Raw genomic sequence first — 12,764 nt, 5'->3', positions numbered from 1 at the left:
CACGTGGACGGGAATAACCCCACAGGCCACCAAAGCCTTCTTCACCAAAACGCACAATCAACATGATCATCGTAGACGGCGACGACTCGACAATCAATCACGTCAAATTCACCACTACGCACAAGCTGAAGCGAACCATCGCCCACGAACGGTATGACGACTTCGAAGATAGTATCACCTTCGGTAAGTCCGATGCCGACGGTTTGTCTTTCCCTCATTACGATGCTTTAGTTATCACTTTACTATCGCAGATACAGATGTTAAAAGAATCATGGTTGATGATGATAGTGGCGCCTGTATTATCCATCCGGGGGTCCTCGTACTAATAGGACTCGAGGATAAGATAATACCGCACTGCATAACACTAACTGCTTTCAATAATGCAGTGGAACGAACCTCTGGGGAGATATCACTACCCGTCCTAGCAGGAGGGGTCACGCTGGAAACAATTTTCCACATGATGAACCTGGAAACGGCATACAACGCCATCATCGGACGCTCGTGGATACATGCTATGAGAGCGATCCCGTCGAGCTTCTATCAAATGATCAAATTTCCCACCCCATGGTGAGTATTCAGCATTCGAGGCGAGCCTCGCACCACTCAGGAATGCTATAAAATAGCTCAAGACTGCACCCACACCAAACAGCTTAAAGGGGCGAGCGCAGAGGCATAGAAATCAGCTATGTCGGGGACTAAAGTCTATCCGATAGAGAACGCCATTAGAGACCCTGATATCATAGAAGCCTTCAAGGCCACGGTCGAAGACCTCGACCCAGTCCAACTGGACAACGACAACCCTACAAAGAAAGCCTACATCTGGCACGGCCTCTCAAATCCAAGTAAGTATCGTGAATATTTATCTAACCATGCAGACCTGTTTGCTTTTTCCCATTCAGATATGCCAGGGATCCCGCGAGAAATCGCCACTCACAAGCTGAACGTCGACCCATTACACCCGCCCGTGCGACAAATGAGAAGAAAATTCAACGCTGCTATCAACAAAGCGGTCAGCGAGGAAGTAGACAAACTTCTGGCCAACGGCTCCATCAGGGAATCAAAGTACCCTCAATGGGTCGCCAATGTCGTCATGGTCAAAAAGAAAAATGGGAAGTGGAGAATGTGTGTGGACTTCATCGACTTGAACAAGGCATGCCCAAAAGATTCTTTCCTACTGCCCCACATCGATCAACTGATAGACGCGACTGTAGGGCATGAGCTGCTAAACTTTCTAGACGCATACTCCGGCTACAACCAATCATGATGGGCGAGGAGGATCAAGAAAAAACAACTTTCATCACCCACCAGGGGACATATTGCTACAAGGTAATATCCTTCGGGCTCAAAAATGCAGGAGCCGCGTACCAAAGGCTGGTTACCAAGATGTTCAAAGAGCAACTCGGTAAGACCATGGAAGTCTATATCGACGATATGCTAGTAAAATCGGCAAAGAAAGAAGACCACATCGGCCAACTGAAAGAGGCCTTCGAGATACTAAAGAGGTACGAGATGAAGTTTAACCCCGAGAAATGTGCCTTCGGTGTGGCCTCAAGAAAATTCTTAGGGTTTCTCGTATTGCAACGAGGCATCGAGGTCAACCCAAACCAGATCAAGGCGATAGATGCAATACCTTAAGGGCTAAGTAGCAAGAAACAGGTACAGAAGCTAACGGGGCGTATAGCCGCTCTATCCAGATTCATCTCACGGTCATCCGACATGTGCCATAAATTTTTCAATGTGCTGAAAAAAGACCAAGGGCTACAGTGGAACGAGGAATGCGTCGAAGCCTTGAGAAAGCCGAAGGCGTACTTGTCTTTGCCACCCCTGCTGGTCAAAGCAAGCCCAGGCGAACCCCTGCTGGTGTATTTGGTCATGTCTGAGGTTGCTGTTAGCGCCGTCCTAGTTCGCAAAAGCAAAGGTAAACAATCCCCTAACTATTACATTAGCAAAACCTTAGTGGACGCCGAAACTCAGTACCCACACCTCGAGAGATTGGTGCTGGCACTGGTAGTAGCTTCACGGAAGCTACAACCCTATTTTCAGTGCCACCCCATAAAAGTGGTAACGACCTTCCCATTAAGGAGCATCTTACACAAGCCTGGATTATCAGGCCGGCTCGCCAGATGGGCCATTGAGCTCAGCGAGAACGACATCTCGTACCTTCTAAGAACCGCCATCAAGTCTCAAGTTCTGGCTGATTTTATAGCCGACTTTAGCGCAGAAATCCCGCCGAAGGCAGAACTTGAGGCACAGCATGCCTCCACCAATAATGACCTATGGGACCTCTACACTGATGGCGTCGCCAATGCATCAGGATCAGGACTGGGACTCGTCCTTGAGGTTCCCATGGGCGAAACGATTCGCCAATCCATACGATGCCCTGAAATGACTAACAACGAGGCCGAGTACGAGGCCGTTATTGCAGGTATGAAACTGGCCATCAAATATGGGGTTCGCCGACTCATCCTCCACTGCGATTCCCAACTCGTAGTAAACCAAGTCACTAGGACTTACCAGATTAAAGAACAAAGATTGCAAAAATACCAGTCGGAAATCCACAGGTTAATGGCTGAGTTCGATGAATGTCGCTTCGAATAGATTCCGAGGGCACAAAATATTGAAGCAGACGGTCTAGCAAAGCTGGCTACGGCCACTAAAAACTTCAACAAAGAAAGCGTGGTTACCCTCCTCCATTCTGCCATTGATCACACTGAGGTATTCTCTTTAAATTTGACTTGGGACTGGCGCAACCAGTTTGTATCCTATCTACAGGACGGAACGCTACCACTCGACAAAACAGAGGCAAAAAAAATCCGCATGCAAGCTGCTCGGTATTGCCTAATAAACAATGACCTCTACAAAAGAACGTTTGGCGGACCCTTGGCCAAGTGCCTAGGGCCGCACCAAACGAGGCCGGTACTCGAAGAAGTGCACGAGGGCCACTGCGGCGCCCATACAGGTAACCGCGCCCTCGTACAATGCATCATATGGGTCGGCTACTACTGGCCCACTATGAAGAAGGAGGCAGCAGAATACGTTCGCCGATGCGAACAATGCCAAAAATACGCCCCCATGATACACCAACCAGGAGAACCCCTCCATTCAGTCACCTCTCCATGGCCTTTCATCAAATGGGGAATGGACATAGTCGGCCCCCTACCCGCAGGATGGGGAAAGGTACGATTTTTACTAGTTTTAACTAACTATTTCTCTAAGTGGGTGGAAGCAGGCGCGTACGCACAAATACGCGAACAGGAGGTGATCGCCTTCACATGGAAAAATATTATATGCCGCTTCGGCATCCCCAAAGAAATCAGTTGTGACAACGGACGACAGTTCATCGGTCAAAAAACGACCGAATTTTCGAGAAATGACGCATCAAGAGGATACTTTCCACGCCATATCACCCGGCCGCTAACGACCAGGCGGAATCCTCCAACAAAGCAATATTAAACATATTGAAGAAGAAGCTCGAGGAAGCCAAAGGGCTATGGCCCGAGCTGCTACCCGAAGTGTTGTGGGCGCACAGGACCACACCCAAATCCAACATAGGGGAAACACCGTACTCGCTAGTCTACGGAACCGACGCGGTCATACCCGTCGAGGTCGGCAACCAAGCCTAAGGTATTCACACACCAGTGGAATAGAAAATGACACAAAAAGGCTCCAAGACCTCGATGAAGCCGAGGAGAGAAGAGAAATGGCCCTTATAAGAATGGTGGCCCAAAAACAGCAAGCCGAAAGATACTATAACAAGAGGGCGAAGATAAGACCACTCAAAGTGGGAGACTACATCCTCAAAGCCAAGACATTGGCATCCAAAGACCCAAGTGAAGGAAAATTGGGCACCAACTGGGAAGGACCCTACAAAATCACAGCAGTTGTAAGCACGTGATTTTTGCCCTATGAAAGAATTACTCCCAAAAATTCAAAATAAAATAATTTTCCTTTGTGTGCAATTTTTGTTATTTTTGTGGTATTTTTGTATAATTATTTGTATTTTTATGAGTGCATGTTTATTTGTTTTAATTAATAAAATATAAAATATATCACATTTTCATTTAGTATTTAATTAAGTTTGTTTTACAAAAAATGAAAGTCACAAAAATAGGAATATTTTGCATTGTTAGCATTTAATGTCAAATTATGCAATTTTATTTTAATTGGTGTTTAAGTGTGTATGATAATTTTTTTTAGGAGTTTAATTAGTATTTTTGGAGTTAATTTAGTTTGTAGCTCAATTTAGAATTTTAGTTTTATCAAAAAAAAAAAACAAAAGAGGGCTACAAAACGTTAATATTTGAATTGAGTCTAATATAGCTATTTTGACTATTTTACTTTATTTCGTCGCAAAAGAAAAATTACAAAAAATATATATGTAAATTTTAGCTTATGTATTTCTCATAAACTTGAAAAAATACAAAAAAAATAGTACCTTATTTTTGTACGTTGTATAATTTCGAAAATTACACAAAAACAAAAAGAGTTATTAACGTTTTGTAGCCATTTTAATCTTAAAAAATACAAAAAAATAGTACTTTATATTTTATCTTTATATAAAAACGAAAATGACAAAAATAGTTTTATTTATGCTTTGTAGCTATTTTAATCTTGAAAAATACTAAAAAAAGAAGAAGAAAGAAATAGTTTTGTTTTAAAAGTTAGTCTTATTTTGGTAGTTATTTTGCTTGCATAGGATTAATTGAATAACATCGTGTTTTATTCTCGGGTCCGGGCAAAAGAATAATATTTGGGTTCAAACTACCCGTTTTTAGGCCTAATTTTCGGACTTAGCCCATAATAATCTGAGCCCACCACACGTGGGGGACACGCGTGGGGAACACGGACGGAACACCACACACGGGGAACCTCACCACGCATGGGGGACACAAGTCTTGGACCCCTACACACGTGAAGTCCATGTTCTTTGAACAAAGACAAAACACACGAGGGAGGGTGGATTTTAAAGGAGAAAAATTGGAAAGGAACGTGGGGGGAAAAATTTCTGAAAAATTGAAGAAGGCACTGTTCACCTTCTTCTTCATTTTTGAACGGAAGAAAAACGAAAAAAAAAAACGAAAAGTCTAGCCCGAGGTTCCTCCATCCTCACCACGACCCCACTGCTTCACGCCGCTGCTGCCTCACGTCGACCTAACGACCACTGTTGCTGCTGCGTCGCCAGGTCCAGGCTCACCCCTGTCGAGCAGCAGCAACTGCTGCTGCGTCGTTCTCCATCATCACATCCAAACGAACCCCCCCCCCCCCCCGTGCCTCAGCTTCTCTCCAGCTGTTGCTGCCGGTCACCCCGTCGACCACCCCACTGCCCCGTCGTCCAGCTGTTGTTCACCACCAAACCCCAGCTGCTCCTCACGTTAACCATGGCAGCAGCGAGTACAGCTGCTGCCGCTGCTACTCCTCACGACACCCTCGTCCCTCCCTGCTAATCCGCCACAGTCCAAACGTCCAGCTTTTGCTTCGTCCTTTTTCAACGCTCACAAACAGTCCGTTCAACCTCCAATAGTTCAAATCCAAGTTTCGACTTGGGTTCGTTCAAGTTTCAGATTTTTCTTTCAAGATTATTTGGTTCATTTGATTTATTTTTTGTCATGGTTTTTGGTTTTAGGTGTTGTTCGTAATCCCTTTTTGTTCATTCTATTTTTCGGATTATTGATTCTTTGTTTAAAGTGTTATTTTATAATCTTGTCTTGTTCATTAGTTCTCTTTCTTCTTCAAGACCTTTTTTTTGGTCAAAATTTTTCTTCTGTTTGTTTAAGTGTGCGTTATAAGCTACATTCGATTTGAACAACTTCGTCGAATAGTTAGTTTATGGCTGCTTTGTTTGGACGAATACAACATGAATCACTTCGTTGGTCTGTTTTGATGCTTGAATCATTTGTGTGAATTTGGTTTAAGGATTGGTTGTAGCTGTGTAGTAATTTGGTGTAGTTGTAAATCAGAGTGGTTTAAATACAGATTGTTAAGAGTGAGGGCAAGGCAATAATAATAGGGGGTTTTCAGGGGTATTTTTGGGTGTTTAAAAGATTTAAAATGTTTAGTGTTAGTAGTCTGCCAGTTGAATATTCAGTGTAAAATTAAATTAGTGAATTATTTAATGAAAAGGGAATTAGTAGTGCAGAATACACCCTGTCTGGTATCTTTAAGGGTGGAAAATCAGAAAATAAGCATGAGATTAATGATAAAAGTGTACAGATGCGCATGGGAGGGAATATACAGGCTGAAAGTGAAAAACTTTGAATAAATAATGTTTAGTTCTAAGCCTATAAATAGGAGGAGTTGAGATAGAAAAGGGGACTGGAAAATTTGGAGAAGAAAAAATTTCCAGAACTTCAAAATGAGAAATAGGCTAATTTTTCAGAATTAAAAGTCAGTCTTTGAGAGCTAAAAATTGAAATTGAGGTCCTTTTCTTTACTACTGAAATCAGAACTTTGTTACTGCTTCTGTGGATTGCGTTTAATGCTACTGAATTTTCAATCAGGCATTCCGGGGTTTTTCAGTTTGGTTCTGACCATTGTTACACTGGTTATTGCTAGTTTTTGTAGTTGTTATTTGTTGTGGGATTCTGTTGCTGTGCTACTGCTGTACATTGTTGCTCCTGACCTCTTTTCTCTATTTTGTAATTCGAATTCTAGGTACACATTCGAATCTTGTAGTGATAGAGCTTTGAAGTTGAAATGCAGCAATAAAATCCAACTGCTTCAATAAAGTAGATAGTAGACAATCTGGTCTATTCAGTTGTTTTCTTTGTGAACTGTTTTAATTTTTTTTTTTGTATAATTGGACTGAAAAGAGAAGGAATCGTATAAATGGTCATGCACTGATATAACATGAACCTTTCAATTTTGTCAGATTAATGGGGTAAATCATGATAAGTAGCATATCTTTAGTTAGTTGTTTGTTTCCATGCATATATTCAAGTAGTCCATAAACGAGATAAGAGTACTTAGTCAAAACCCGATTAGTATTTCGTTTAGATGGTTAAAACTAATTTCCATTAGTCCTCTTAAGTGATTATACTCTCATCAGTATTGGCATTAATTCATATTACAAATAATCTCACATAGATAGATTGTGGATTTGATAAAAATGTAAATGTATGGTGGTTGGGTAGTGTCAACATTATAGCTCCAATAATAATAATAAAAGTAAATAAATAAATAAATAAATAAAGGTCGTAGTCGATAATTTTCTGTATTAATAATTAAGTATACTTACACTAATGTAGAGTAGTTTCAATAAGCATTTAGTATAGTTAAATTGCGAATCCATTAGGGTTAATGAATTAGTCTATAGCTTTGATCATTTAGTTAACCTCACCACAGTTAAAAATGGCTAATTGTAGTAACGTTAGTCAATCTTGTACGTTTTTTATATACATAATTCCATTTTTAGTAATATTAGCTTATGGAATAAGGCGCGAAACAATTTTCCATTTTTACAAGTTCAAGTATAATTTTCGTTAGCATCTGTTGTAATCTATTAATTAAATAAGTTACGGTTTTTTTTAGTATGTAATTAACCAGGATTTTTCTTTATTTAGAGACAAATAAAAAATAGAAATGTAGTTACTTTCCTTCCTTTTAAAAATAAATAAATAAATAAATAAATGAGACGAGCTTCGTCAAATAAAAAACAAAAAAAAAAAATAATAATAAAAAATTTGCAGGACCCTCAGTAAAGGTTTAAGAAATTTTTTTAGAAGTCGGGAAGGGCCGTTTAGCGAATTTCACGGCCTTCCCAAAAGATAATAACGCGCTAGAATCTTTAAGCGCGGCTTTAGTAAATTACATTCCTAAATATGGGTGGGCATTTTATGCGGCCCGAATCCAAATCCTAAGACGTTGAATAGAGTGTGCCTAAGATTGCGGGTTCATTTGATGCGGCGCAATCCGAAAACATACTTTAAACGATGTTCACTCTCTCGAATAAATATATATATGTAAAAGCAATAAAAAGTAGAATCAACACGTAGGTTATTCATGTAAAAATCAGATAATAGCTAAATGCAACAGTTGAGCGACCGTGCTAGAACCACGGAACTCGGGAATGCCTAACACCTTCTCCCGGGTTAACAGAATTCCTTATCCGGATTTCTGGTTCGCAGACTGTTAAACAGAGTCATTCTTTTCCTCGATTCGAGATTAAATTGGTGACTTGGGACACCCTAAATCTCCCAAGTGGCGACTCTGAAATAAATAAACAAATCTCGTTTCGATTGTCCTTTAATTGGAGAAACTCCTTCACCCCTCGCGGGGGCGGAAAAAGGAGGTGTGATAACTCTGGCGACTCTGCTGGGGACAGGACCCAGAATCTCTGGTTCAGGGTTCAGAATTCGAGCTTGGAATAATTGTTGTATTCAGCTTTATCAGATTTTGTTACATGATCTGTGCATACTGTGCTAACTAACTGCTTTTACTGCTTTGATATTTTGTGAACTGTATATAAACTGTGTCGAAACCCATTTTCTCTCTGAGTCTTCTGAATCATGAAGAAGGGTGTACTTCGTACGACTTCTTTTCTGTATAGTGTCAAGTCCCAATTTAGAACGAGGTTTGGATAAGTCGCAAAGCCGGTGAAGCTTCTGTATTCCCGGACTGCCGCCTCCTCCTCGGCTCGAGCTGTCCGCTCGGGTAAGCCAGGTCTAGAACAAATACCCAGGTTCTGAACCTAGAATAATCAACTTCATGCCGGATCCCTAGTAGGAACGCTTATCTACATCATGTGCATTTTTGACTTAGGGGACTAAACACAGGGGTTGGGTCCGTCTAGGAATAGCAACCTGAAATAGAAAAGACCATCCTGATGCATCCTACTCACTGCTTGTGCATTTATTTGCTTTGAACTTGCATGATGACCGGTTTTGAGTATGAAAAAAAAGAGAAAGAAAGGAAAATAGCAGTGTATAGGGTTGCTCTTCTGTTTTGAAAAAATAACAATGTCCAAATACTGGCGAAATTCTGCCGAAATTTTGGGGAAAATGAAAAGAAAAGAAAAAAATATTTTTTTCGCTCAAAAAGCAAAAGAAAAAAAATAGAAAAGAGTCCCTTATTTTTAGGTGGAAGAATATGTTGGTCATTTTGTTAAAACTAAAAAATCTTCACTTTGTCTTGTCTTCAAAATGAAAAATGAAAAAGAAGAAAAAGAAAATAGTTTGTCTTGCCATGAAAAATGAAAAGGAAAAAAGAGTCTTGTTTTTAAAATGGTTTTATTTATTTATTTATTTAGTTGTTTATGAAAACGCTAAAAATGAAAATAAAAAGAGTCTTGCGTTGAACGTGGTTTTATTATTTGTTGCAATATATATATAAATCCAAAAAGTATTTTTCTTTATTTCCCTTCTAAAAAAGTTTTTTAGACCCCCAATTTTCAAGAAAAAAATCCAAAAATATTTTCCATTATTGATATCTTTAGAAAGTCTTTTTAATTGTTTTGAATAAAAAAAAATATTTTTTCTTTGAATTTCTTCCAAAAATCCAAAAATATTTTCATTCTTCTTTCAAAATTGAAAAGAAAAGTCAAAATTCAAAAATATTTTTTAGAAGCATTTCTTTCATTGAAAATAAAATTCCAAAAATATTTTCTTTCTTCTTTAGAAGTTTCTCTTTCAAAATTCAAAAAGAAAACTCTTCTTTATAAGTCTTTCCTTCATAAATAAATAAAAACAATAATAATAATAATAAAAAGAAAAAAGGTTAGTTTATTTACTTTATTCATGATTACCCGAACTACGCGGGTTTGATTCTCACCGGATGTGAGATACGTAGGCAACCCTCATCGGGTCCAACCTCCCCTTTTGCTAAAATAGCCAAAAACAAATAAAAAAACATGTCAAAATTTTTAATTTTGTCATAAATAAGTCGAGTGATGTCCAACCTCCCCTTTTGCAAAAAATAGATAAAATATATATGTGTCAAATTTTAATTTCATCATAAAGAAGACGGGTGACGCTGTTTTGTCAAGACATAGCCGAATGTTCCCGAAAGGGACGCGAGAGGGCTGACTTTGCATAAACAACCACCTTTGGGTCATTGTTTTAGATTTGGTCCAGTTGACCCACACAGCCTTAAAAATCTTCGTCCCCGAGGCGCTGGAGGGCCGTGTTTGCAACACCAGTGTTTTATTGTAATTTGAAGAAAAAAACAAAGAGTCAGCGGTCAGGTGAATACCGTTTGGATTTTTTGTCAAAAATAAGTCGAGCCAGCTTCGGCCGCGTCTTAAACCGTTCTTGCTGAAATAGCCTTAGAGTATCTTTCAGTTGTCGAAAGACTATTTTTGTAAAAAGAACGGACAAGTTTGTAAAGTGTCATAAAATAATCCTCCCCGGCCTCAAAATTCATGTGAAATTTGGAAGGGGCCACATTTGCCAAAATAACCGTTTGGTTGCATTTGTCGAACAAAGAAAGGGAGCTGGCCGTTTGTTTTTGAGTTTGTAAAACTTTTGATTAGAATATGTGGGTCGTTTGATTTTCAAGTTTGTAGGTCATCATTAAATCTTTGAAACCCAGTTTATTTTATTATGAAAATTGATAATTCCAAAAAAAAAGGAAAAAAAGAAAAAAAAAGAGAAGAAGAAAATATAAAAATAAAATACAGGGGTTCCCAAAGTACTTTAAAGGGGCAAATAAGCAAGCCGGGATGACTTCATGTGTTTGAAGCAAAGCATGTTAGAAATGGTTAACTACCTAGGAGCATTGCATCCCCAATGTGCTATCATCAAATCTGTTAAACTCTAACGCTAACAAGTTTGTTGTTTTCCACAAATATCAGACAGTTAGTTGTTAAAGCATTCTGACAACACACCCTTACCAAACCAGATCCAAAGGACCGGTGACAACGAGCATGACTACTTCAGAAAATAGTACCGAGGAAGAAAGGCCGTTGAGCCAGTTGTTAAAAGAAGCGATGGAGAAAATAGAAAGGATGAGACTAGAGATGAATGCAATGCAGTTAGCTCTGGCCAAAGCACAAAAGAGCCCTGAACCACTGGGGCATATGCCGAAATACCCTCACTCCGGCCCTTCAACAAGCCTCCCGAATCACCGTTATCTTCAGGAGAGAAGCCCCCATGATTCCCAAGATCCACCACCCCATCAACCTCTCCCAACACCAAATGTTCCCACTTTTATGGGACCCACATCAGCCACCCTGCAAAGATCAACCAGCGAGCCGTTGTTTCAGGCTCACAATACGTAATACTATCCCCCTAAGCCCACATTCCATGCACCAGAACCCCATACCTACAATCCGCACTTGGAGGTACCGGCAGAGATTGAAAAGCCGGTTAAGGTCCCAGAACAAGATGAGGTAATGAGGAAGTTCAAAATCCTGGAGCAGTCTTTCAGGAACCTGCACGGATTGGGCAACTAGGTCAGCGTGGCCTACAAGGATCTATGCCCTTTCCCGGACGTCCAACTCCCGGCTGGGTTCAAGATGCCTAAGTTTGATTTATATGAAGGGCGCGGTGATCCCATGACACATTTGTGGGGCTTTTGTAGCAAGATGAGAGGGGCAGACGGCAAAGACGAGCTACTAATATCTTATTTCGGTCAAAGCTTGAGTGGATCGGCACTGGAATGGTATACCAGGTAGGATTCCAGCAGATGGTACACTTGGGATGATCTGCCGTAGGCTTTCGCGGGTCACTTTCAATACAATCTCGAGATAGTCCCTGACCATCTCACATTGCTGAGGACCGGAAAGAAGCCTGGGGAAAGCTTTCGTGAGTTTGGTTTCCGTTGGAGAGAACAAGCAGCCAGAGTTGATCCTCCCATGAGAGAGGGAGAAATGGTGGACTATTTCTTTCAAATACTGGATCCAACTTACTTTGGTCACTTGGTGACGATGGTTGGAAAATCCTTCAATGAATTAATAAAGATAGGGTCATGATAGAGGAGGGTCTGAGGTCTGACAAAATCCTGAATTACTCGACACTCAAGGCAATGACCCAGGCTATTCAGAGTGGCACGGGAGGTGCGCTGGGAAGGAGGAAGAAAGAATAAATTGCCATGATTGAGGCAAGCAGTTGGTCCAGGTCCGGCAAACCATACTACAACCAGCCCAGACCCCACAGGCCAAACTACCCATACAGCCCACCACAACACTACTATCCACCTCAAGAACCACACTTCTCCGTGTACCAAGCCCAGACATACGCTCAACCTCCGGCTCGCGCGCCGGCTCCCCGGAACACACATGCACCACCGCAAAACACCTATCCTCCACCCAGGGCATACAAAAACCCTCCAGGGGCGGGCTTTCGGGGAAATCAAGCTGCTAGAAATGACAAGCTACAGAGACATAAAGTTTTTACTGAGTTGGGAGAAACCTACACCACCTTGTTCCACAAGTTGAGGCAATTAAGTTTGGTTAGTCCTGTCGAGACTAGAGGACCAAATCCTCCACCCCAAAATTTGGACCGATCAATAAGCTGTGAGTACTGCTCAGGAATGCTGGGGCATGATACCGAAAAGTGTTGGAAGTTAAGGCATGCAATACAAGATCTTATAGATGCCAATAAGATCGAAGTCCAGACGCCGGAGGCTCCCAACATCAACCAAAACCCATTGCTAGTACACCACGAAGCTCACATGATTGAGCTGGTATACGAGGGAGGAGAGCCAAAGAAACCCTCACAGACAGTGATGACAATCCAAGCCGGTCCGAAAGAAGAATCGACCGGTGTAAGAGAGGACATACAGTTTGTGGGGCCTGAGGCCAAAACCAACAATCGGACGGTTACTCCTCT

The sequence above is a fragment of the Nicotiana sylvestris genome, chromosome 6, assembly GCF_000393655.2.
Source record: "Nicotiana sylvestris chromosome 6, ASM39365v2, whole genome shotgun sequence".
Lineage (NCBI taxonomy): Eukaryota > Viridiplantae > Streptophyta > Magnoliopsida > Solanales > Solanaceae > Nicotiana > Nicotiana sylvestris.
This window is presented reverse-complemented; position numbering follows the sequence as displayed.